The sequence below is a fragment of the Felis catus genome, chromosome D3 (assembly GCF_018350175.1).
Source record: "Felis catus isolate Fca126 chromosome D3, F.catus_Fca126_mat1.0, whole genome shotgun sequence".
NCBI lineage: Eukaryota > Metazoa > Chordata > Mammalia > Carnivora > Felidae > Felis > Felis catus.
The window spans coordinates 65806528-65832890 of record NC_058379.1 but is presented as its reverse complement, the minus strand read 5'-3'; the positions used below and the strand labels follow the sequence as shown (position 1 = coordinate 65832890).

Genomic DNA, 26363 nt, shown 5'->3' with positions numbered 1-26363 from the left:
AAGAAGAATGAAATGCTGAAGTTTCACACACACCTGCTATCTGTTCGCTGTCCCGTGGGCTGGATGAAGAACTGAGGTCAGTGTGCCTTGCCTGCTGTGGGTGATCAGGCTGCTCTAAGCTTCCTCAAGGTCTTGTCCAACCTTCCATCTCTCTTTGGGTCCAGTTGGGCTGGTCCCACACTGGGTCAAGTGCACATCCCTCTTAATGTCTTTGTCTTCTCTTTTTCCCACCCTATTCAAACCCTGCCAGGTCTTCAAGGGCCAGCTGTGTTCAGTGCAATGTAATTCAATTTAACAGACATTTATTGAGGGCCTCATGTATACAAGGCATTGTGTAGCCAGACATTTACTGGAGGTGTTGAGGACACTAAGTGAATAAAACACATTTTCTGTTCAAGGCTCAAGGGGAAGACATATCTGTAAACAATCAAGACGCACAGCTCAAGGCTGAGAGTACTAGTAATAAAGATCATTTATTGAGCACCCACAAATTACCGGACTCTGTCCCAGGCACTTAATATTTGTTACTGCCAATCCTTCCAAGGCCAGAAAAGATAAGTATTAGATGCAGCCCAGTGCCTTCAAAAGAGCTCCAGTTTTGCAACTGGTCCTAAGACTAAATTCCATCTCCACTCTACAAATTATGTGTCTTCGGGCAAGTTACTTAACTTCTCTGCATCTTTCATTTGCAAAATGAAGACAACAAAACCTTCATAGGAAGGGTGTGAGGATTAAATGCCAAAATGCACACAAAAGACCTAGTGTTGGCAAAGTGCTTGACAAATGTGACCAGAGGCCCAGATGCTCCAGGAAATGTAAGACATCTGTGAGGGAAGACCTCAGTGAAGCTAGCCATGGATTGGGGCAGGTCATAGGTGGGAGGCATCATTTGAGTTGAGTCTTTAAAGACAGGGAGGAACTGGGTGGGGTTAGAGAATGGTGGCCACCAAAGAGCTCTGGTTGCTGCTGCCCTGAGGGTCCTGTCTTCGTGACGCTTCCCTACACTGTAGGGTGTCTGGGCTGGATTACCCAGACCTCGTATAGTATTAGAGGCTTGGGGGAATTTCTGGGCATTTCCCCCCATTATTTATTTAATCCCTTCCTCAACTGAGTATCAGCTACAATCCTCACCAGCTTGAAAGTGAAGACCTCTGAGTTCCCATTATCTTAGTGATCTGTGTAGACTACAGACTGCTGCAGATCATCTACGGGGTTCTGTTTAGACCCTTGGGCTGCTCCTGACTTGACCCTAAATGGACCAGTTTTTTGGCTGCATGTGTACAAAGACGTGTGTGTTCTGTATTAGAATTTAGCGGTGCTGGGAACCTCAAGCAATTCAGATTGTCTAAACTAGGCCTCCTTTAAAATGTCTTCTGACTTCCATTGCCCAAGGCAATGGGGTGTAGCTGTTGGGTAATACGATTTTCCAATGACCCACATGTCAGTGAGAATCAGATGAGAGCCTTAGGAAAGCAGGCAAGCAAGCAAATGAAAATCCTCATGCAGCGAACAACAACAGCAGCGACAACAAGAACCCTGAGAAGAATCGATAAATAGTTGTGGTGCGGAATGAATGAATGAATACATGAATGGAATTTCCTGAAAAAAGTCCTCTTACCAAAACCATCAGCTTCTTTTAGAGCACGAGGGAGAACTAGGCCCGCTTCCCGGGAGCTGTCAGTGCAGAATTAAGTGTGCTTGGTGGCATTTCCATTCCGGGTAGTGAGTTATGTAGGACTGTCCCCTCCCCAAGCAGAATGAGAGACGGGCGCTGACGGGTGCTGCCAGGAAGCGGCTGCACCTAAGATATGGCAGGGTTAAAACTCGCCTTGGTCTGAAATGTTAAGGGCAAGCCTGCGAGGGCTCCCTTCCCGAGTTTATCACTGCAAACTAGACATTTTCTCATGGGCTCACAGTGTTTATGCTTCTAGGGCTTAGCTGCTTGGATAACAAGGCTAATGAAAGAAATCCTTCCTTTTCACAGAGCATCATACCCATAACACGACACCAGCGTGCCCACGGCACTTTATTTCTGAAGGTGCTTTTGTGTTCACACTCCCATTTGAAACCCACAGTAACCCAGTGAGGGAGACGTTATCTCCAGTCATGAGACTCGCAGGCTGAGGGTCAGAAGAGGAAGCTGACTGCTTTAACATGACTCAGGAGGCAAAGAATCAAGGCAGGATTAGAACCCACATCTCCTGACTCCCAGCCCAGTGTGCTTTCCTCCTTGACAAGCTGCCCCCAAATGAAGCATCTTCTCAATGAGTGCACACAATGCTTGAGCCAGTTTTCCCATATAGCTTGGAGTAAATGCTTTCTGGTGATGTTCCCTCCCACTTACTATAAGCACAAGCCTGTTCCTGCTTGAGTCCCCAGAATCAGCTGGCAGTTTTGTACAAATACAGATGAGGGGCCCAACCCCAGATATTCTGATTCTTTAACAAGATGCATTTTTGACACACACATTAAGTGATTCTGATGCATGTTAAACTTTGCAACTTGCTGGTTTAGGGAATACAGTACATTCTCAAGATCACTTGAGCCAGACATGATCTCACATGTAAATCTGTTCCCTTGAAAGGTAAGTGAAAAGGGGCGCCTGGGTGGCTCAGTCGGTTAAGCGTCCGACTTCGGCTCAGGTCATGATCTCACAGCTCGTGAGGTCGAGCCCCGCGTTGGGCTCTGTGCTGACAGCTCAGAGCCTGGAGCCTGCTTCACATTCTGTGTCTCCCTCTCTCTCTGCCCCTTCCCTGCTCATGCTGTGTCTCTCTCTGTCTCAAAAATAAATAAACATTAAAAAAAATTAAAAAAAAAAAGGTAAGTGAAAAAGAAGAAAAAGAAAAGATAAAAAAGAAACATCCTTTTTGGCAGCCTTTTCCAAGACTACTACTTTTGCCTTGACACCCCCGCCCCCCTTTCCTTTTACTCCCAACCTGCCAAGCTTTTCTGACCCTCTCTCTGTGCTAGTGTCTGCTCGCTGAGCTGCATCATACTTACATGACTATGTAGTCACTGTGGGTCGGCCTTGTGGTTTTTGGTCCCTATCCTGCACAGTCTCTGAAGATGAGTCTTCTGTAAGAGTCCTTGGCACAATACTGGAAACTGCAAAGACGCTTTCGGCACATTCTTGGGATGAACCTCTTAACTCTGTTGGATGCTGCCTAGCACCACTCCCTGCATCGATTTGGACAATCAAGTGTGCTTGCTACAGATGCCAAGTCCATTATCAAATAGGCACTGAGTTCCTACAAGGTGAAAACCTAAAATCTCAAACCCCCCCTTCAAAAATGTGGGGACTCATAAATATGGATGTACAAAACATGACTGTTGATGGATTGGCTGATACAGAATTGTGTTGGAAGGTGCAGAGGTGGTCCAGCCCACAGGTGGGCCTGTTGGTTGGTCGTCGACATCACTCTTGCCTGGGCCAGCTGTTCAGATCCTGGAGGATCTCCCAGGATGCAGGGGAGAAGGTGTGCACGCTGTCCTACACAAATACATAGGTCCTACTCAAGCAGTGCACAGAAAATCACCTTTGTCATTCAAAGGAATGGAATGCAGGCCTCTGCAATTGTAACAACTATGATAATAACTGTTTATATTTGCTCCCAACTTTGCCATTTACTAAGTCTTTTCAATGATCTTTTCATAATCACCTACATATTAGGTAAACTGCTACTTCCAAGTTTAGGGAGGAGGAAATGGATGTTCCCAGAGGTGAAATGAATTGTCCCAGGTCATACAGCTAGATGTGTTAGAACCCCACTTTCCTGATGCTGAAATGTCATGCTCTCCCAGGACACCATGTAGCTTGTCACCTGTAGGCCACACCTCTTCAGGATGTAAACTCCCAAACACTTTTCCATATAGATCTAACTCATTTTACATGCAGAGTTTATTCCATAAATCGTAATAAAAAAGAATAGAAGGAACTGCAATTAAAAATTTTTTTAATGTTTATTTATTTATGAGAGAGAGAGAGAGAGAGACAGAGTGCGAGTGGGAGAGGGACAGAGAGAGGGAGCCAGAGAATCCAAAGCAGGCTGCAGACTCTGAACTGTCAGCACAGCGCCTGATGCCGGGCTCAAACTCATGGGTTGTGAGATCATGACCTGAGCCAAAGCTGACACTCAACCGACTGAGCCACCCAGGCACCCCAGAAAGAACAGTGATTTTAAACACATTTAATCAATCATTTAAAAAGTATCAATATAGTCCTTAGTACTATGAAAACATTGTGCCTGGCACTATGGGGGACACAACTGATGTGTATAAGGCATGCCCACGGGCGCAAAGCGCTCTAAGCACTGCACAGGGGTGGTTTCCAGTGAGTGAAGGTGACAGCAGCTGCCAGTTCCTATGCATGTATGCAGAGCCCTGCTGAAGACCAGAGAAGCTGGGTGAGTAGCTTGATGCCACTGCCAGGTACCTGGTGCCTGTCCAGCTTGTTAGTTCCTGGTTCAGGACTCACTCCACCTGACTCTGGCTTAGCTCAGAGACCTCACTGTAGGGTAGAGCCCGAGCGTTCTTACAGCCACAGGGCTTCCAGACCAAAGGCCCTCAGTAATAAAGGACAGAGTAACAGGAGAAAAACAAACAAAAGTTTAATAACAAATATATCTCCTGTATATATGGGAGAGACCCAGGACAATCAAGTCACTCTTTGGAATGGTTCAAGCTATCACCCTAAATATCATCTTCAGCTGAAGATAAGATGGTGTGGGGGCCTGGGGAGGTCAAGGTGCATATGGGGAGCTGACCAGGAAGGGCACAGTAAACAAGGGTAAGGATTGTTATGCAGATTTAAGTCACCTTCTCCACTTCTAAAGAGTTTTAGATATTTAGAATGATCTCTTCCTGATACAAAGAGAGACATTCTTACAAATAGAGATTTCCCTTACAAATGTAAATGTCTCTTGCAAAAGGTAACTGGGTTTACTGGGTTTTCAGAGCTTCTCCTCTGTTTGCTTCTTAAAAATAATCAGCTGAAGGGGTGCCTCTGTGTGTGGCTAAGTGGGTTAAGCTCCACTTCAGTTTAGGTTGTGATCTTGAGGTTCCTGGGTTCAAGTCTTGCGTCGGTATCTGTGCTAACAGCTTGGAGCCTGGAGCTTGCTTCTGATGCTGTGTCTCCCCCTCTGTCTCTGTTCCTCCCCCACTCACTACCTGTCTGTCTGTCTCTCTCAAAAATGAACATTAAAAATGAATTTAAAAAAATCAGCTGAAGACACTCCTTATGTCCAAAAGTCATATTATGGGGTGTCCTATTCTGTTCCCCTTCACCAGTTAGCAACTAACAGTGAATTATGAGTCTGGGATCCCCCCTGGGGGGGTGAGCAAGTGAGGTGTGTGTGTGCTTGCATGTGAGCTTCTGTGTGGGCACGGGGCTGTGGGAGTAGAAGATGATCCAAGTTCAGAACTAACACCGGGGACTGTGAATGGGCAAATGATTTCCCTGGAGGGTCAGCATTCCATCTCCTACAAGAAGCCATCAAATGGAACTATGCCTGGTTCAGGGGTAGCTAATCTGCAAGGGAGATTTTTTTTTTCTTTTCAGTCCGAGCCCCACCTTGCCTTTCCTGCCTTCGTGGATTTCAGTTCATTTATACATGGATTCAGTTGCTTGTTAGTGCGCTCTGCGGTGCCTCCCTAAGGATATAACTCTGCAGATGGACGACATTTTTTATTTTCTTAATATTATTCTTGGCTTTTCAGAGAAGAGTTTTTAATGATTATTCCTCCCGGTATTATTTTAGTTTCCAATTACAATGTGGGTATACTCCAGCACACTGCTATTTTGTAAATGGATGTATATGCTTATTGTTAATTGATTCCCCAAACAGGCCCCAAATGCTTGCATTTAGATTGTGTATTATATTACTTGTATGCCACTGGGCTGGCCCCCTGCCAGCTGGGGCTCTCAGTTCACCAAAATCACCGGTGGACACATCTTGTTTTCCCTAACACCTGTGCAAACTAGTTTGCCTGTCCTTGGCTTTGCTCTCCAGGGAAAGGGAGTTAAGGTGGCACACTATTGAAGAGATGTTCAAAAACCTGAGATCCATCTGTTCTTTTTTCATAAGAAAAGGAAGAGAAAGAGATTTCAACTCCAGTCCCTAGATTATCCAACATTTTGTGAAAACACAAAGGAAAGTGAGCTCTGGTCACCGTGTCTTAATGTCTGACCATCAGTGGCTGAATTCTGACAGCAACAACTTGAACCACTCCTCCATGAAGCTCTTCCTGGGGACCTAGCGTGTTAGAATTCCTTGCTCTGGGTTGTCTGTCACTACTCCATCCCAGTGCGTACAGGGCTGCTTTACTCACTAACGTGTCTATATCACCTCCAGACTGCACGTGTGGGCTGAGTTCTCTTCTTTCCCTGAGTAATCCTGGTGTCGAGAACTGTACTTGATAGCTGCCAAACTGAATGAATGACAAACAGCTGAATACAGATGCTGTCACAAAAGAGTTTTACTGAAGTTTAACACTGGCTACGTGCAAAAAATGGACATGTGATTTTTAAACAAGATGATTATCTATTTTTTAAAATCACAGTATTCAATACAGTATGAAAGCTAAAGTGCATAGCACATGGTGAATAGGGATCTGATCTGTATCAACTGTGAAATGAAATGGACCATCTCAAAGATGTCTTGGAAATGCTGTGGTGATCCAGAGCTATGATCTATGCTTTAGCAGGTAACAGCTCTTATAAAGCATGGAGTTGCAATTGGGAAAACATATTATACATCTTATTCCTTCTTCTATATGATGCAGTAGAGACCAGATTGAATCTAGATCTGTGTTCTTTATCATTATCATTATTATTATTATTGTTATTATTTTGCATTTAGGATATCTAATCAAAGATGTCAAAGCTAAGGTATGGTATTAGTTTGAACATTCCAGTTCCACGATCTTCTAAAACAGATGCAACAAAACACATTACCCTATAGAAGTCACCCATTGAGGAAGTTGCTTCTTTCCTAACTCTTCTCTGTTACCAGTGTACTTTTATTTTCTTGCGCCCCTATGAACCTACTATTCCCTCCCAGAAAAAAGAGGGATTAAAGTCTTCAGGAGAATGCCCCAAATCCCAAAGGTAGAATTCCAGGCATCAGTCAAAAGGCGAGAAAGCTCTGGGAGGGAAGGTCACTGTATGGGGTTCCTCAAGGTACAGGATTTACAACTCCCAGCCAAGAACTGGTGGCCACCTTCACCTCCGGGTGAGACTGGCCTTGGCCATGATAAAGCCTGTCAAAAGAAGCTAATTCGGCAGTTGGATAGCAGCATGAATGTTTATGTAATGCTAGCCTGAGGTTTAATGCCACAATTAAAAGAATAACAAACCCTCCTGCTGAGGAGCCTTTTGGCTACTCCAGACCCTTTAATTCCCTTCAGAAAACAGCATGTCACTTCCAAGGGTTACCCACAACAGGGCTTGCTTTGGAGACCTAAAAGGGTAATTATCTATTGGGAGAGGCAAGGCTGAGGTCAGTCTGGCTGGGGTGAGGGCCTGCCCTTTGTGCAGATATTGGAATGTCTCGGAATCCCAGCCAAACCGAATCAGCCAGGGCCGTGTCTCATGAGAAGTTACTTCGGGAGGTCATTTTGTCTGCCCTGCTGCTGACTCAGGCGGCCTTTTCCAAGCTAACTAGAGTCAGATGAATTCGTGGGAAAAGCTCTGTCGTCACCATCGAGGACCCAAATGGAGCTGGGCCCTGAGCCCACTGGGTTCTTTGGTGGGCTGTCCACGTCTCACCAAATGGTGATGTCTGGTTCACCTCTGTGTCCCCATGCCCACGCACAGACGGCACACGGCCAGGACTGTGGGGGGAAGGGGTGGCCCTCCCTGTTTCCCGTGTGCTCTCCCTTCTTTCCTTTCAGATGCCACCCATCTTTGAAGGCTTAATTCAAGTTCCATCCCTCTGTGCATCTTCCTCTGCTGCTGACATTGCTCCCTGATGTGTCAGTGACCCCTGCACTCAAGTACCCCATGGTGAGTGCCAGAGTCCAGGGAGCCCCTCGAGCCACGGGGTCCCTGCCTTACAGTCCTCCTGGTTTCATTTTACAGGGCCAGCACCATGTCTTTTACATGACAGAAACTCAATAAACACTGGAAACCCACTCCCCTGGTGTGTGAAAGGACCTTGGAGATCAAGTGGCCCAGTGGGTCTCTAACATTTTGTTTTTAAAAAGGAAAGAGAACACTTTAATCTTTTCAAACAAACTATTATGAAGTCTCCTCCCCTGTGGAAAGCAGATAAGAAACCAGCTTCCTGATTGAGGAGAGGGCAGAGGGCTGCAAGCCCCATGTCTGATCTTTCTCTCCCCCACTCAGCTCCCTGAGGCAGCATCTGAAAAACCACTGGTCTGTTCAGACCCTTCACTTTATACATGAGGATGCTGAGGGCCAGAGAAATAAAGTGACCCCACTAGGTTCACACTTATTTCAGTGGCAAATTTGGGAGGAGAATTAAGGTCTCCAAAGTATTGCCTGGGTGACCTTTCCAATTTATGATACTGCTTTACTTTAGGCTAAGAGAAAGGAAGGAAGGAGGCTAGGAAGGAAGGAAGGAGGACAGGAAGGAAAGAAGGAAGGGAGGAAGGAAGGAAGGAAGGATGGAAGGAAAGAAAGAAAGAAGGAAAACAGTGGGGAGAGGGAAGGGAAATAAAGAAAAACATGAAAATTCAGTATGTTCTGGATAAGTTTAATTTAATGTTCTCTTTGATTCCAGCATCAACACAGCCTTAAACTTGGTATAGCATACCCCTTGCACTCCCAAAAGTCCAACTGTGATGTTTTTTTAATGAGAATCTTCAGAAAGGGAGTTTAGGAAACCATATCAATGATTAACTCAATTACTTATTAATATTAAGATTTCACACTGCCTATCAAGACTTTGAATTTTCACAGTGAGGAATTTCCACTTAACAGGGCAGTTTGGGTATGCAAGGTGCCTCACACTTAGGGAACACAAAGGAGAGCAATGCAGATCAGACCCTGATTAATTCCCAAGAACTAAGGGTCTGTGTTAAATTCTTCTTGCTCCAGGTCCTGTTTCCTGTGAGGGACAGTTTCTCTGCCCCAGGAATGTCACCCCCTTGTGACTTTGCCCACCCTGCTTTCACAGGCCCCATGTGTCTACATTCCATAGGGGGTGAGCTGTGGAGGGTGCCCCCATTGGATAGGAGGTGCTCCTTTTGTCTCCTCTGTGCCTCCTTTTGACTATGCCTCCTGCTTATACTGCATTTCCCAGACTATTTTGTTAGGAAACAGAGGCTCAGAAAGATGAAAGGACCTTCCCAAGGCCAACCTGGCTACTTGATATTAGTCAAGCTCAGTACCCAGGTGTTTGGATACAAATTTACACTCTGTCCACAGTCTCCATGATTGCTCCTTAAAATGGATTTTAGCTCAGTGATGCTACAAGTTAGTATGACAAGGCAGTTACTTTAAAATCATGTTTCAGAATCTGTAGTTGTATTAAGAGCACTTGAGAACTCTTCAATTTTCAATAGATCATTCATTCATTGAACAAATATTTATTGACAAATCACTTAGTGCCAGGCATCATTATGGTGCCGGGCATACACCACCAGGTATTTTAACAGTTCTGTGAATGAAGCGCTCATCCTGTTGAGCTAACACATCCCCCTCAACCTGCCCCTGGAGAATGCCATTATGATTAATGCGGTTCTTATTGTTTTCTTATTAGGTTTCAAGAGAATCACTGAATCTGGTGCTTGCATTTCAATTTTTGATAAATTGGGGAACAGAGGAAAGAAGATAGCCTTAAGGGTAGGAATAAAAGCATTTATTAATATATAAATTAACATTTTAATGAGTATTAATGGCTATATTAGTAGCTATCTCAGTGCCTTATAAGCAACAGGAAGTTTGCCATGGGTGGATTTCCACCTAAATCTTGAGGGCATGGGTTGATCTTTATTCATCTTTGTATCCCTCACAGAATTGAGCCTTGCCCATCATAGATGTGCAATAAAATTTGCTGATTGACTGGTATGCTTCCCAATATCACCATTTACACAACAAGTAATATAGGTCAGGTCCCCCTTAGAACTCTCACCTAAGGCATCTATGGGAAATTTCTAACAAGGCAAGTTCGTCTACAGGGCCAGATTTGCATTTTATCAGAGTCGATGTTTACCTCCACGGTATCATCCCTGGGGGAAGCTTTTTTTCCCCATCTGTGGCTGATGCTATTGGTCTGATTAGGACTGACTTGTGGTTCTAGAGGTTAAACCAGGAGCTGCAGCATGGGAAGGGCAGGGTGCCTACCCAGGGAGGCACAGGAAAGGTTACAGTTTTTCACCACTCCAGGGCAGAACACTTTGTGGAGGTGGAGATGTTCTCTTAGTCTGGGATCCCCATGGAGATTGGGTCCATTCTCAGCTGGTCAAAGGAGAAACTTCTTCCATCATGAGTCTGAGTAGGTATAGTGAGAATAGCACAGACCAGGTAAGTATCTCATTCTTTTCACCATCAGACATCTGGGGCCAGGCACTATAGGCCCAAGTCAACTATCAATTCTTTGCATATGTGTAGGTAAGATCTAAACACCTTTACCCTTCCTTCTTTACTTTGGGGCTAAGGTCAAACTGTCATTATTATAATTACACGTATCACAATTAATTTTGTATTTGAGTACTACAGGCCCTAATTTGGAGCTAGTGTTGTGACTCAAAGAAAGGCAGTATCATTACACAATGGTATTACAAAATGTGTTTTGTCTGTGGTGTGTATCCCTCCTATGTATTCCACACCCCCATCTCATAAATGTAATGATGCTGGAAATTTCTTTGCCAGAGAGTTAGTGATAAGGCTGAAAGTGGAGGTTACTATGGGAAAGAGAACATAATGACTTATGTTTACACTGGGGGGTAAATGACCAGTTTGAGAGTTTTTCTTAAAGTAGGTATTGGCTCCGAGACACACAGAGAGGGAAGTAAAGGCTGGGGTATATAAGATCAGGATATGCCTCAGATGGTATTTGTAATAGAGACCTGTGTTTGCTACTAGCTGGCTCCACTGACCTCTACAGTGGCTCCATGATATGAACTTTCGGGGCATCCCTTCACCGAGGCTGAGGTGCAGCCATGGAATAGTGAGCCATCATTGGGCACCTCTCTGACTGGGCACCACACTGGTTAGTGGTAAGTTTCTGGAGACCATCTATACTGAAACTTGGTCAACAGGGATCCTCGAAGAAGCCCTTTCTCTGATCACAGCCCAGAGTAGACAGACCCTTGGTAATGGATTTACCAAGTACTTGAAAGTATTCTGAACTAGACACGACCCTCATTGTTGAGAAATGATGTCTGGGAATTCCCCTCTGCCTTCCCCATCCTTCCAGCCCACCACCCACTCCAGTAATGGCCTTGTGATCTCATCCTCTCAGACAAACTCTGAAGGCATAGTGAACCTGATGTATGTAAATCCTGTGCCCGAGCCAGACTCTCCCAGCGAGGCTGCCCTGAAGAAAATCTATTGCTCTAATCAATTACCAAACTTCCAAATGAAATAGATCGTTCTTTCTTGCTGGAAGACTATCAAGCCGTCATTTTTCTTGGTAATGAGCAATAGTGCAGAGGGGGAATTGCACTTTCTCTGTGGCACTGGATGGAGGGTTCCAGTAAGCAGGGCCTGACCAGGAAAGCTGGGAGTTACCTGCCAAGATGATGGAAAGGTATCTGGAAACTTCTCTCACTCCTAAATGCACTCCAACAAATCTCTCTTGACTGCTTCATAGGGATCAGGCAGTTTTCTGGGTGTGGGAGGTGTAAAATTGAAAAAGGACCCTTCCTCCTGGCCTGGGAATCTCCTAATCTGGCTTGTGCTTCCCTGCTCCCCACTCCTTCCTTGCTGGGCCTGTTTACCCCAATTCACGAGCTATACCTGGTGAGGTGAAGAGCTCATTTGGGAGCCTCACCTCCACCATCTGATGGACAGTGTATAGTCTGTTGCCCAGGGATGCTCCATGGGCACTGTTATATAGCCTCCAAGCATTTATCTTTCCCCCAAAATGTGCTCCTGTACGTGCATCTGGGTTCCTGCTTCAGTTTCCCTTCCCAGCCTCCTAATTCCCCTGTGGGCTTGAAACCACATCTCAAACTTTAGTCTGTTAGGCTGGGTTCTTGCTAGGCTTATTCCCTGAGAACCGAGAGCCCATTTTTCTAGCCCCACTCTTCCTAGGAGGGCCCTGCCATGAGCAGACTGATGAGTCAGTGCCTTGAGGCCACAGCCTACCTGTTTTCAAATAGTACGTGTCCCTGGACATTTTCTGCAGTAATGCTTTGCCTACTGTAGCAAACCTTCTGATATACAGATGGAGGCCTGATCCCTGTGTGATATCATCCCACCCCTTGGATTCTGGACTCTTCTTCCAAGGCAATGCTTTTTCCAAGATCTGTTTTGGGGACAGGACTTAACACAAATGGGAGAATTCTTGTGGGAGAATTTGGGACACTTGGATTAGGTCCTCCTTCTTTCCCACCTAGTTCCAACTGCGTTCTCTCTCAAGCTTACATCCCTGAGATCTCGCTTGTCTCCTGCTAGCTGTTCCTGGGTATGGCAGTTACCCACCTAGTGTTCACCTTCTGGATGGAAAGACATCTAGATATTTAGCAGATAAAAATGAACCATTGTGGTCAGGCAAAGATAAAGGTATGTGTAAAGGGCCATGGAGCAAGCACAGGGAAGGGGTTACTAATGTCATTGGAGTATGGAATGGAGCCAAGGACGTCACAAGGAAACCAGTGGAAATGGACCTTAAAAGAGGGGTGAGGGTTGATTTGGAGGACAAGGGTCTTCCAAGGAAAAGTTACCCTGAAAGGGTCCACTGTTATGAGTAATATGTGAGAGTCTGAAAAAGAAGCTCTAAGTTACTATATACACCCTAGAATTTCAGAGCTTGTTGCCTCAAATATAGTTTCTGCCCCACCGAAGCTATATCCTGGTTGAAAAAAGTTCCTCACGTGGTAAACAGTTGACTAAGGATGCAAGGCTATACATAATAAAGTGCTGCTTTGAATACAGACAAGTACCATGGATGTGTTAAGAGCCAAACTGTCTGGCCCAGGTAATGCTCCCTGTAAAGGCTGGGAAGAGAACAAGGCTATTGGCTTGGGGTGACTCTGTACACAATTAAAAGGGAGTTACTACATGAGCTAGGAACAGGGACCTTTTTGCTACCTGTAAAATCATATCATGTGGGTGGCTGTCTTCTTTGGCCTGTGCCCTGCAGAGGACTCTATGGGATCTTCAGGAGAGAAGGAGAAAAAAAAAAGACAATAAAAATAACAGGACTTGATGTGCATGTGTATGAATGAGTGTGTGTCCAAAGAAATGTCTAATGGTGCAACTAGCTCTGAGCACTGGCTGGTGGGGAGGTGTCCTGAATCCAGAGTGGGGAAAATGGCCTTTGCAAATGCCAGCTGGAAATGCTGCTGTGCTGTGCAAGCAGGATGAGAACAAGCTAGTGAGCTGTCACCTTTCCAAGTAAGTTTCCTCTCTGAGTTCAGGGGATCATCTAGCTGTTTGGTGTGGGGCTTTGGGCATCTCGAAGCCTCTTTCAGTGAGGCAGACACCTGTGTGTGGGGAGCAGGGCTGAATGCCTTTTTATTCCACAGCTGGTTGGGCCACTTTCTGGAGGCAGGATCCTGACAGGCAGGCCAAGGGGAATGTGACATTGTGATACTCCATGAAAGAGTGGGCCAGGCTGCTTCCCTGTGAGCTTGGCGACCTACTTCTTCACTCCCACTGGTGGCGGGGTTGGGGGACAGAGCAGCGTGGAGAGTCTGGGGAGTATGGGAGGGCATGGTCATTGGTCCAAATACATCTCATTTTCTCTAAGCCTGTGCTAAGTACAGCTGTGGGGGGAGGGGGGAGTGGGGCAGGGGATGGGTCCTGGATAAACTGCTGGGGTCAGGATTCAGATTCTGACTCTACAAGTTTCATGATCTTAAGGAGTTCGCTTAATCTCACAAAGACTAATTTTTCTCCCCTAAGTACGGGAATTTTTATGACTACTGAAAAACGTAGAAATGTCAGGTTTAAACACGAAAACAGTTGTAAGCACTTGTTACTCTACAAGAAGCCCTCAGAAATGCTCTCTTCCCATGCTCCCTAATTCTGTAGTAAGAACTCTGAGGCTCAGAGAGGTCAAGCATCTCACCCAACATTGCCCATTAGAGATGGTGATGAGGCAGGAACCTGGGAAGCACAGTGAGAAGGTGGTGGAGAAATGCTCTGGGCTGGCTCTGCCCCAAACTAGCTGTGGAATTTTGGACAACCTCATCTCTCTGGCTTCAAGTTCCCTCTCTGTTAAGCACAGGATGGATCAGACACTCTCCAAAGCCTCTTCCAGTCCTGACACTGAAGGAGACTTATTTACTCCTCTGTGCAGCAGAGGACTGGCCTATGACCCATAAGCCTATGTATTCCAGAAGAAGCAACCATGTGGGCTCCAAGTGAGATAGCTCTACAAAGAGAATTTATCTTAGCAGAACTTCTCAAAGGCTTTGGCCCCAACACCTATTGTGAAAACAATCAAAGGGAGGCAGGGGGTGAGGGCCCACAGAATGCAGAATCACGGCCATTATAGCAGCAGATTGCTGACATAATATAACCCAGCCTTTCTGGGTCTTAACTTTTCAATTCTGTCCAATTTATTTTTCCTTCCCTGTCCCCTCAGTGACCTGAAATGCAGTCACAACCTTATCATGGCTTTCCTGTAAGTGTCTTTTCTTCTTCTTTTAAACCTTGATCTCCTTCATGCTAATAAATTAGAACTGAGGCTCACTGTGACAAGGATAGGGGGTTTCTCTCCAAAATATAACTGTGTGCATGTAATAGAAAGAGACAGAGACTGTGAGGCAGAAAGAGATAGAGAGAAAAACACAGAAAGGAAACTTTTGGAGAATTTGTGAGAGAGGTTTTTTTTTTTAATTTTAACGTTTATTTTTGAGAGAGAGAGAGAGAGAGAGAGAGAGAGGGAGACACAGAATCCAAAGCAGGCTCCAGGCTCTGAGCTATCAGCACAGAGCCCAACATGGGGCTTGAACCCACAAACTAGGAGATCATGACCTGAGCCATAGTCAGACACTTAACCAACTGAGCCACCCAGGTGCCCCTAAGACACACAGGTTTTGACAGAAAGACAAAGAGAGGAAGATAGGGAAGCGATGACACAGATGGATAGGCAGAGATAGGGACATTGGTCCATCTCCTCTTTGTGTCCCTAGCTACAAAGAGGGATGGGACAGAAACTGCCAGGTTCACAGATGAGTTGGGTAAGGTGTGGAATGTATTGCATGAGGGGGCATATGGAGTCTTTATTTTCATCCTTGTTCTTTTCAAAGAGATTTCAAGGCCTTTGGCTATACTGGAAGCTCCAGGATAGACCAGCACCATCTGCAGCCCCCAGGCTAGGGCCAAGGATCCTTCATCCCTGAATTTTCCCTTGGATTGACCTGAAAGCAATGATTTGGAGGATGCTGGCATTGCTACCCATGATATCAGCTCAGAGGTCATCCTTGATTTCCAAATATCTCTACATTTTGTGATTCTGTTTACATTTTTACATGTGTATGTTTGGTCTCCACAGCCAGATTGTAAACTCCTTGAGGACAGGTGCTTTTGTGTGTGCATGATGCCTTGAACTAAGAGCCTTTAACAAAGTCTTGTTGAGTTACTGGGCTCACATCTTCAGACCACTTTCAATGATCCATATGAATGGATGCTGGAAGGTTTGAGGGGACTCACTAAATCAACACTGGTTATTTGTATAGGAGAACTTTGTAGATGGCTAGGCACCCATGAATGGGTTGGCAAGCAAAGAAACAATAAAGGACCTGGTTTTGAGGAACTTAGGACTCTCTTCTTCCAAGGGCTGAGAGAGAGAAGAGAATCACACCAAGAACATACATGAAGACCAGTCTGTAACAGTCAACATAAGAAGATTCAGGAGGCCGGCCACCACTGGGAACAGATCTACCCCAATCAGTCTTCCAGAGAGCTAAGGTGCCTTGTTGATGATATTGAATGATGGCATTTCTGAAAATTATTCTAGTCTTTCTTACCTTTGAGAAAAGCAAAGGACAGTGAATCTATTTTGAGCTTGTATTTTAGGTTCAGGGTTGTACTTGGAAGGCCCTAATTTGTGCAGGGATATTTGTCCCTGTGCCAGATGGCCCCAGATGGCCATGTTTTTCTAACTGATTATTCTTCTTGCCTTTTCTTACTCTTCCTATTTATTGCTGTTGTATGTTTCTGCTTTTTTTATTTTACACATACTCAAATGAGGGAGAACTAAAGGAAGCCCTCACCATTCCTGTCAACTAGCCAACTTTTATTCATTTTTCAGGTAGCTTAAAGTCATTTCTTTTGGGAAGATTTCCAAGCCCCTCAAACTAGGTGGGACTCAGCTTGAGGTATCCCTCTGTTTATGTTCTTGACTAAAATACCCACCACCTTGAACATAGTTACATGCTCAATGATCGGCCTCCACCATCCAATTGCAAACCCACTGAGGGCAGAGGCTGTGCTCACCACTGACTCTTCAGTGCATGGGCCACTGCTGGCTATATGGTGAGTGTTCAATATGTATTTGTTTAATGCATGGATGTGTGCAAGCTGAGGAAGAGTCTTATTTCTCCCACGGAGCAAAGTACATCCCTTGGTGCAGGGATGTTGGCAGTGGAGCAGACACTACCAAAAGATGACTTTTGGGTGAGTGGGAATGTGGTGTTCTCATGGTCTTTCTTGCTCTGCCCTGGCCCATTTCCTCACTGTGACCCACTCATCCAACCTCTGCATGTTACCTCCCCTTGGCCCTTGTGTCTAATGCTCTCTCTGCTCCTCTCCTTTACCAATCTGTGCTTGAGATCAGTCTGCCTCCTCTGCCGGGCCTTCACTGACATTGCCGCATGTGAAGTTCTCCTCTGATCCGTGATGGCTTTTTTAGTCTGCTTTTCACAGTGGGCACTTGGGCTGATAATGTCATCATCCTATGTAGTTACACCCTCTCTTTTTTGTATAGCACATATAATAATAGACCTGCAAGAGGTCGTAGACATCATTTTCTCCACCTCCTTCAATGTGCAGGCCAGGATATTGAGGCCCAGGGGGCTTATGTGACCTCTCTGAGGGGACACAGCAGACTAGATTCCCTAGTGGCAAATCTAGGGCTGATTCCAATTCCCATTTTTAGAATTTTGTGCATCACGTCACCCTTGCCTAGGGCTGCTTTACCATAGTACTACAAATTTAGTGCCTTAAAACAACAAATTTATTCTTTCACAGTTCTAGAAGCTTGAAGTCCAAAATCAAGGTGTTGGCAGGGTCATGCTTGCTCTGAAGGCTCCAGGAAAGGAGGTTTTCTTGCCTCTTTCAGCATCTGGTGGCTCCCAGCATTCCTTGGCTTGTGGCTGCATCACTCCAATCTTGGCCTCTATCCTCCTCTCTCATTTCCTTTTCTGTTTCCTCCATCAGTGGATTTAGGACCCACCCTCATGCAGATGATCTCATCTCAGGATCCTTACCTTAAAGATGTCTGCAAAGACCTTCATCTCCTAAAGTTTGCATCCTGAGGTTCTGGAGGGGACAACTTTGGAGGGGACCACTAATCAACCCACTATGGCTCTAAATGCAGCAACAGCACAGTATGTCCTGATTACTGACTGGAAGCAGTGCTGCTGAATGTGTGGCCCGGCCCACTGGCCAGCTGTAGGGAGGTTCTGTGGAGATGATTAGCTTTGACAGAGAAAAGAAGGGAGGTTTTTCCGTGTGAAGGGCAGGGTCTCAGAGGCCGGTGGGAACGGGGCTTGAAGGTGACTTGAGGATGATAGCCCTGGCTAGTGTGTGCGTCAGAGCAGGGGAGGGACATCTGCTGGGCGGGTGGTGGGAGAGGCCCCACCACAATCTGGGGCCAGGGGTGGGAAGAGGGAGGCAGGCGTCTCTCTCCCAAATCTCTCCTTTCCCAGGAAGGTGACTTTTTGCTCTCCATTTGGCCCTCCCCACCCTCGGTTCGTCTGAGAGAACCCCAGCACAGAGCAGACTGGGGTGAATGCAGGTGGCCCTGTCACATGTCCCAGTCAGCCACTTGAGAAGAAAATGAGAGAGGCGGTGATGCTAGGCTTTGTGTCCCGCCTCCTGTGAAACGCGTAGGCGGGTCTGTACACAAACATCGGCTCATACAAATAAACCAAACCTGGCCAAAAATAACAGAAAAGGCAACAGATGCTTCCAATTAAAATGTCAGCGTCTCCCGAGAAGCCGCATTCTCACGTGGTGTGGGTGCTCTGGGGCCGAGGACTGCGGGGAGGGACTGCATATGGAAATCTGTGTGCATTATACCATGTCCCAGATGCCACGGAAGACACGGGCCTGACCCTTGCAATTAACACAGTGACTGTTTCTGGGGTGCAGACATGGACTCAGGGAAAAATCAGGAAGTTGTGAAACAGAGAGACTGTTCCCACTGTGTCCCGTAGACGAGGAGGAGTCCAGGAGCGTTCTCAGAAAACACTACCCTGGGGGCTTCCTCACACCTTCATCCTCTTTCCTCTTTGCCTTCATTTCCTCATATTCTTTAACATTATCATAAAAGGAAGATCAATGCACAGGAGTAATAGGCAGTCAGTGGGGAAAGGCTGTCAGAAAGATGTGTGTTGGGGATAAAGGGTCAGTATCCCTTGTTCCCTAGTGGTGAGGGTCGGGGAATGATGGACACATGCTGGTGTAGGAAAACAACACACCAACTCATAGCCTCCCTGGCGCTGCTGGTCTCCTAAATCCTTCATAAGATAGTTTCTTTCCAATTGGCTTTGCTGTTTCCTGGTAGTAGGTCCTCATTCCCCTTTCCTTTCAGGGTAGCCTTGCTCTGTTTTCTTTCGGTTTTCCCCAAACTCTTTCTGGCCCCGGTTGGGTAATAACTAAGGAAAGCAATTAAAGAGGCAAGGAAACAAAATGGCAGAAGAGCAAAAGGAAACCAACATTGTTCTTTCCAAAATTTCACCATCTCCTCAGACTAATAGGAAATATGTATTTGAAATGGTGCCTTATTCTAATAAATGAATCTCTTTCTTCTCCTGATTATTTTTATTATCGTCACTATTATCATAAAATCCACATTTTATAGCTGAAGAACCAACTACAGTAATGTCCATGGACAGGAAGAGCAATGGGGAAAATTAATGAACTGAAACCTCATTTGAGTTTCTATTGGGAAAGATGATAATTTGTTGATTTTAATAAGCTCCTAGATTAAGTTGCTACCATAGGCCAGGGCTGGTAGGCCTCAGTACCCACTAGGCAATACAAGATGTAAAATTTAAATATTTTTATGTGAACTCAAACACATTTTAATTTCTTAATGGTCACTATTACTAACCAGATAAGAGAAAGACCTGTCTGCATAAAACAAACAAATAATTAGTTTTGACAACAGAAGCTTAACAGGACGTTAATTAGCAGCCATAGAGATAGGGAGGTCCTGGATGGGAACAATTACACAGACAAATCCACAGTATGGCTACAATGTGCCAGGGTCCCATCCCTCACCATATGGCTGCAGTCTGGCGAATGGCTCGTTGGCAATTCATTACCATATCGCTTGGAACTCAGGAGCGAATGGTTTATGATTAGCCAATTCATTATGCTATCCTTGGTACCTCAAGGGGGCCCTGAGGGCTTGCCTCCCCCATTGTGTTATTTTAAGGACATATGACAGGGAAGGAACAGCCTTCCCTTCCCCAGCTGCCTCAAAGTACTGTTTGCTGGAAAGTTTTCTGGAATTGAGATAGAATCTTTCAAAAGAAAATAAACAAGCAAAAAATCCCTGCAGTCATGAACTGTAGCCACAGCTGGAACCATTGGAACATTCCAGGAGATGAAAACAAAGATTTCCTCCTCCTTCCCTTCCATCCTACCGAGGACACATCAGCCAACCTTGTGAGTACACTTTAGCTATGCAAGAGCGTGATCAGAGGGGGAAAAAAAGGACTAAAGACAATTAGACCAGCATACAGGAAGTCATGGTTCTTGAAAGGGCCCTGTTATTAACTAACTTTAGGCAAGTCAGCTTGATCATTGATCCTTAGCTTCAAAACCTGCAAAATGGACACAATCCTTTACAATCCTTTCTGTCTCACCCATTTCCCAGTGGTGTGGGAAGCCTTGTGAGAGAAGAGTCTTTGATGGGGAAAATTACTCTGAATCCACGAGGCTGATTACAATGCAGCAGATAGCACTTGACCCATCAGAGGGATTTATTTTCAAATCATTAGCACAGGTGGGCAAGGAAGAAGGGGGCATAGCCTCTCTCATTGGATCTACTACAGATGGGGTCCGCCTACCTCTGTAAGTATTTTAACTAGAGTTGCCAAGAAAGAGTGTACAAGATTTTGCATAAGGAAAAAAGTGAAGATGTGCCCAAGGACTGAAGAAAAGGAACCCATCTCGCAGGGAGCCTGACATAGTAGCAAGAATACCTGAAGAGTCAGAAAACATTAATATAGGTGGGTTACAGTGACAACCCAAATTGAAGGAACAGAGAATGGAGGGAGGACACATAAAACCAGACATTGAGTTAGTTGCATTAATGTGATTCACTAAACATTTGGATGGGCGGGGACATAGCACTGAAGAAGAGAAGCCCCATTGGCAAGTGCAGAGCACAGGATGGTTCCATCTTGGTTAATGTGCATAACATGGAGATGCCCTTTGTAGAGCTTGTTCTGTGAAATCCACTGCAGTCCGTTCCTCAATCCTATAAAAACCTGCCTCTAGTAACAATCCCAAGGCCAAGACAAGGTCCCCATTTCCTGAAAACATACTCAATGCTATCACATGTCACAAACACTATAGGCCACTGCATCATAAATCTGACCTAAAAGAAGCATGCTTGCTACAATCAACAGTAATTACACACTTAATTAGCTCTAATTTTGTTTCCTTCTTAGAATTCCAAAGGGCTCTGGGGAAGACTTTCCATGGCCCAGGTTCTTGGTAAGAGCTGTCCAGGGAACTTTAAAATGATGCCTTCTTCGTGTGACAAATATGCCTGTAGCAAGCAGTAGAGGCATTAAAAAAAGAAAAGATTTTATTGACCCTTCTTTGAAAAAAGAAAACACAAAAACCAATACAGGTTCTTCTCAGAATCTTACAGCTTTAAGGAAGCTCTGCCCAGAAAATCCAGAGAACTGGGTCTAAGTTTTGGGCATGACACTGATTCAGGGTGCAATCTTTAATTTGTCAGTTAGCCTCATTAGGCTTCCATCCCCTTGTCTACAAAGTGACTGTAATTACGTTGGCTGGATGATCTCTGAGAAAATGCTTCTCAGAGCAGAATCCTACAGACTCAAATAATTGCAGAGAGCCAGAGTTGTGCCTTTGCTTTAGGGATGCTAAAGAAGGGATTTGGGTACTTTTCAGTTCTATCTCTCTAGCATCCCACCATTCAGTACTGTTGCCATATTTACGGTATATGGGGATTACCAGTGATGCTTGTCAACAACACAAGCCCTAGATCTGAAACTGTTCCCATGGGAATGGGTGTATTTTTTTGGCTCATTCTTGAGCACAACCAAACACCTATCATGTGCCAGGTGCTCTGCCAGGCTCTGGGGTACAAGGATGAGGAGACACAGGCCCTGTCCTGGAGTCTGGTGGGGGGAGTCAGACCCATAAATAGATCATTTCAATACAAGATAGTATGTGGAACAATAGACTATCAGAGTTTCTCAAAGCTTTTGCCCCAGGGCTTACCTGCATTGGAAACAACTAGGGAGTTTGTGAAAGGCACATTTCTTTCCATCCCTGCCTCATGAATCTGAATCCCTAGGAGCAGAACTTGGGAATCTCCCTGTTTAATAAGTCCTCTAGGATCTTCTGCCTAACAAAAAGTTCATTATGGGAAAAGTTAGCTGTGGAACTCACAAGGCAATGGCACAGCATCTTGTCTTTATGGACCACTTATTTGAGGTCTGTGCTCTTCTAGGTTCTATGGGAAATCCATTAACATCTGAGATAGAGTCCATTCCCTCTGGGATCTTACAGCCTATACTTTTGTCTAGAGCCATAAAACCAGGAAACCATATCCAGGGATAAGGGGGGAAAAGCAAAGTTGAAGCTCATCTCTCTTGGTATTTTTGCTCTAGCCAGCTGCAATGACCTGTCAGCTTCTTCCCCCACAACTCTCTTTTTCCCAGGCTGGAAGCCACTAGACTTAACACAGGAAGACTTAGCTCTGCCCAAGGCTCTGGGACCCCATCGATCCTAGGAAGGTTTTAAGCAGCATGTGTGGGGTCCCTTGTCACTGCTAGTGCTGCTCTGACCTAGTAATTCATTATCAGACCTCGGCTGCATTCTAGGCTCCTGCTTCATTCTTATCCAGTGCTCCAGGACCTCTATAGCGTTTGCTCTTTTGTGTCTATGCCAGGGACGTGGCCTTCAGCTGCAGCTCTGTGAATGGAGGCAATGCCACCTTCTCTATCTGACTATGATGAAGTATTTTCACAAATATCACAGCATTTGAATTACACAACTTACACATTTCCTAGAGAGATAATGTTCTGTTTATTTTATAGGTAAGCATGAGGGACGTAGTTAAGTTTACAAGACTTGCGTCTTCCATTTCAGACTGGAGTCTTCTTATTCATCTATAGTCTGTGTCTATCACATAATAATCAAAGGTCCTTTATCAAGGGGAATGTCTGTGGACGGGACATAACTGGAGAGTTACTCTTTATCTGGGTGTGCCCAATACTTGGAAAGATCTCTGACACCTATGGTGAGCCAGTCTGCAGAGTGGAAATGGTCTGGAATTGGGAGTCCCTCTGTTCCTTACTCTCTATGTGATCTAGGGCAAGTTTTAGCCTTTTTGGCCCTCGGGTTCTTTGCTGGTAATATGGGACAATAATCCCATGCCAGAGGGTATTGTTGAACGAAATAATGTAGGTAATGTCCTTGGCTCAGTAGATATTAGCTTCCCTTCCATTTCCTTATTCTTCTTCCTCTCTACATGGAACCCAAGACACTTTGTTGCTCCTCACTTCTGGAATGAAGGGCCAGTTTTGCACCTCTCAGGTCCTAGAGACTGTTGAGAAATGCTTCTTGCTCTGTTATTTGACTCTGACAGCATCCCTGATTTGTCTTCACCAGATAATAGCTAGTCCTCCCTTCTCATAGCACCATGGAAATCCCACCTCTTTCTGAAACCAAAGAGAACCTGGTGAAAAGGCAGAGATGGATCAATCTTAAGCTTGATAATTTGTCTGCACCTGTCCCTGACCTACTGCTCTGAACTTCAGCTGGGCACAGCGGGACACAGAAGAAAGGACTGGGAACAGAGAAAGCACAACAGTTCCAGCTGCTGTGCTCTTTCTTGGAGAGCTGGAAACCTGTGCACACCTACTAGAGGCTAGGAATGCTCATGCATCAAGGTAAAGCCAGGATTTCAGGTCAGGAAGTATTTTATAGCAACCCAGTATACCAAAGAGACATGCGTGCTCCTTGGGGTGGATTCAAATATAGGCCAAGTGGCTAGAAGGAGTGATTATTTCTACAATGGATAATCTTTCTCACACACTATATTCTTTCTCTCCATGTCCCCTTTATAAAAATAATAAGTAGCCAATTATTATAAATTTATTTGCTGCTTCTTATAATTACATTATCCATGATTAACTCACTGGAGTCTAATTTGACTCCAGAGTTATTTTGTAGGAATGCTCCATCACTGGGCACGGTGGGACTCTTGTGAGCACAGCCTCACTCTGCTGGGCTTATGGAGCTCAATTAATGCACATGGAGAGAGACAAAGAAGAGGATGAGAAATGGCAGGCACCTCGGTCTTGCTGAGTTGCAAAGCCCCTCCACATTCATTATTTCATTTGATACACATAGTGGTTCTATGAGGTAGCTACAAAAGCTGTTATCTACAGTTTACAAACTGGGAAGCAGACCCAGGTCAGATCATAAGATGATGCCCAACAGAGGAGTAAAACCCATGTTTACACCCTGCTAGTGCACCCCTTAGGATATTGATCAGTGATTATAATGGTAATCATTTCTGTAGTGCTTTGAAGTTTGCAAAAATGTTTTTAAATTCCTGATCTCATTTGACCTTTACAACAATCCTGTGCCACAGAGAAGAAATTATAATGCCCAATTTTACAGAGGAGGTAACTCTGGTTTAGAGAGGTTACTTGATTGAGCTTTTAAGGTATGAAAACTGGGATGGGAATCATGGGCTCCTTCTGATAAAGTGTGTGACTCCATTATAGCACCCCTGGAAGCCAAGACCTTACTAGAAACATGTGATTTAACAGCAATATGGGGTAGACACATGACATTATAACTGCATTTTGTACAAAAAGCTATTCTCTGGGGAGAGGTCCTTAATTTAGGGAGTCCATGAGCTTCTCCTGAAATAACGCATATCTATCTATCCTATCTATCTATCTATCTATCTATCTCGATATGTCCATATGCATGTATATGTAAATATAAACCATATTTTAGGGAGATTCTTTAAAACGTCCATCAGATTTTCGAAAGAGTACGTTAACCCCAAACATCCAGGGTGTTGAATTATTCTGGTCTCTTTTCCACCAATGGACTAAGATGGTGGTCTGGGGAGAGTGGACCAGGAAGGAGATGAGAAGGCTTCACAGGAGCACAGGGGAAAGGCATCATGTAGGCTAGAGGAGGCAACTATTTTAAGATGTTGGGTCCAGGCAATGGTTACACAGTGACAAATGCTGTAGAGACCAAACTGAGGCTTGGACAAGTTGGCATATCTGGCAGAGGAATTTCTGTGGAACTGTGGGACCAGAAAGCAGACTGTGAGGTGTTAAAGAAGGTGGAGATGAGGAAGGGAAGACAGTGAACACAGAAGTACTTCTTTAAAATCTGGCAATTAAGGAAAGTGGAGAGATGGGGTGCTAGCCTGGGGGGAAAGCAGGACCAAGGAAAATTCTCTCCCTCTTTTTTTTTTAATCTCCTTAAAAATGGGAGATGATGTGTTTGTGGAGGAAGAATCTAACTGAAAGGGAGAGACCAGGTGAGAACGCAGGAGCCTAATTAGGAGACAGGAGGGGATGAATCCTGAGCTGAGATGGAGCGTTCACTTTAGAATAGATTTGAGACTCTCCTGAAGCAGGCGTGGTGGTGGGAGGGAGAGGTGAAGATGCAGAGAAAGTGTGAGCTTCACGCACTTTTCCTGCCAATTTCGTCTACAGCACTACTTATGGCGCTTACAGCAAGCAGCGCGCTCCCATCCAGCTGGGCTGTTCCTGTCACCTCCAGGCACAAGGCCTCCTGGCTCAGGGTGTCTGGCAGCCTCTTGCTGACCTTCCTGTTCTGAGTCTCTCCATCTCTGGGCATCTGACACTGACCCTGTCCAGGGGCTTCTCCACCTGCTCCCTTATGGCTGCTCCTTGAGCCCCCAGCAAACAAAATTCTCCTGGGCTGATTTCAGTAATAAAATACAGGAATGTATTTGGGCAATGGTTTTCCTTGTTGTTGATTTATTTGATTGCTAAACCTTTTAGAAAACTTGTGCTACACAGGGTACAGATACATTATCACTTTATAGCTATACAATAGATGATGTATTTGGCAATTTCTGTATAAAGGTTTTTTTCTGGGTCTTGGACAGAAACAGACTTTCATATTGTTTCTAAGGTGCAATCAGAGACTTGTTATTATTTTACTTTTAGCGCCTTTAATTAATCTATGAAAAGCACTCAGACTGGTGCTTGACACAGAGGGTGAGTGTTAGCTAATGCTGTCATTATCATCACTGTTGTTAGGAGCTGTATGACCAGGGACAATTCAATTCTGACTTAGGGCAGCAATGTCTTCATTCATAAAATAAGGGCAAGATGTTCTCTTTTCAGAGCGTGTTCTGAAGACTTTGGGCTCCACCCCATTGCACACCACCATTTTAATTCATTTTACCCATTTCCTTGGGGTTTCACAGAATGTTCAGTTGAAGAGGGGTTCTCAAAAAAAAGTTACGAGCACTGCACCAGACAGTTGAAGGCCCACCCTCAATAAAAGTACTTGACTGTCTATGTGAAAGAAACTATTGACAATGGACAGAGAGATGAAGTGGTCTCAGTGCAGGTACCACAAGCCAGGGAAGGCTCTTTGGAAGAGGTGAGTTGGAAGATTAGAATCCGGGTGTTTTTAGCAGTTGATGAGCCTAGAAGAGAAACTGCAATTCCTAGAGTGGGGGGTATAAAGTATAAGTGCAGAAGGACAACTATGGGGGGAGAAAAAGGTTAGCAGCCCAACTCAGACCTATTCCTGAGTGGTAGAAGCCAAATGG

The 26363-nt window shown here is 45.0% G+C and overlaps 1 protein-coding gene and 1 long non-coding RNA gene across 6 annotated transcripts in view; one reads left to right on the top strand and one right to left on the bottom strand.

Moving 5' to 3' along the window:
• Positions 1-26363, bottom strand: part of SLC14A2 (solute carrier family 14 member 2) — a 500849-nt gene that overhangs the window by 145999 nt on the left and 328487 nt on the right. The gene's annotated exons all lie outside the window — the stretch shown is intronic.
• Positions 1-26363, top strand: part of LOC102899696 — a 132300-nt gene that overhangs the window by 62788 nt on the left and 43149 nt on the right. The gene's annotated exons all lie outside the window — the stretch shown is intronic.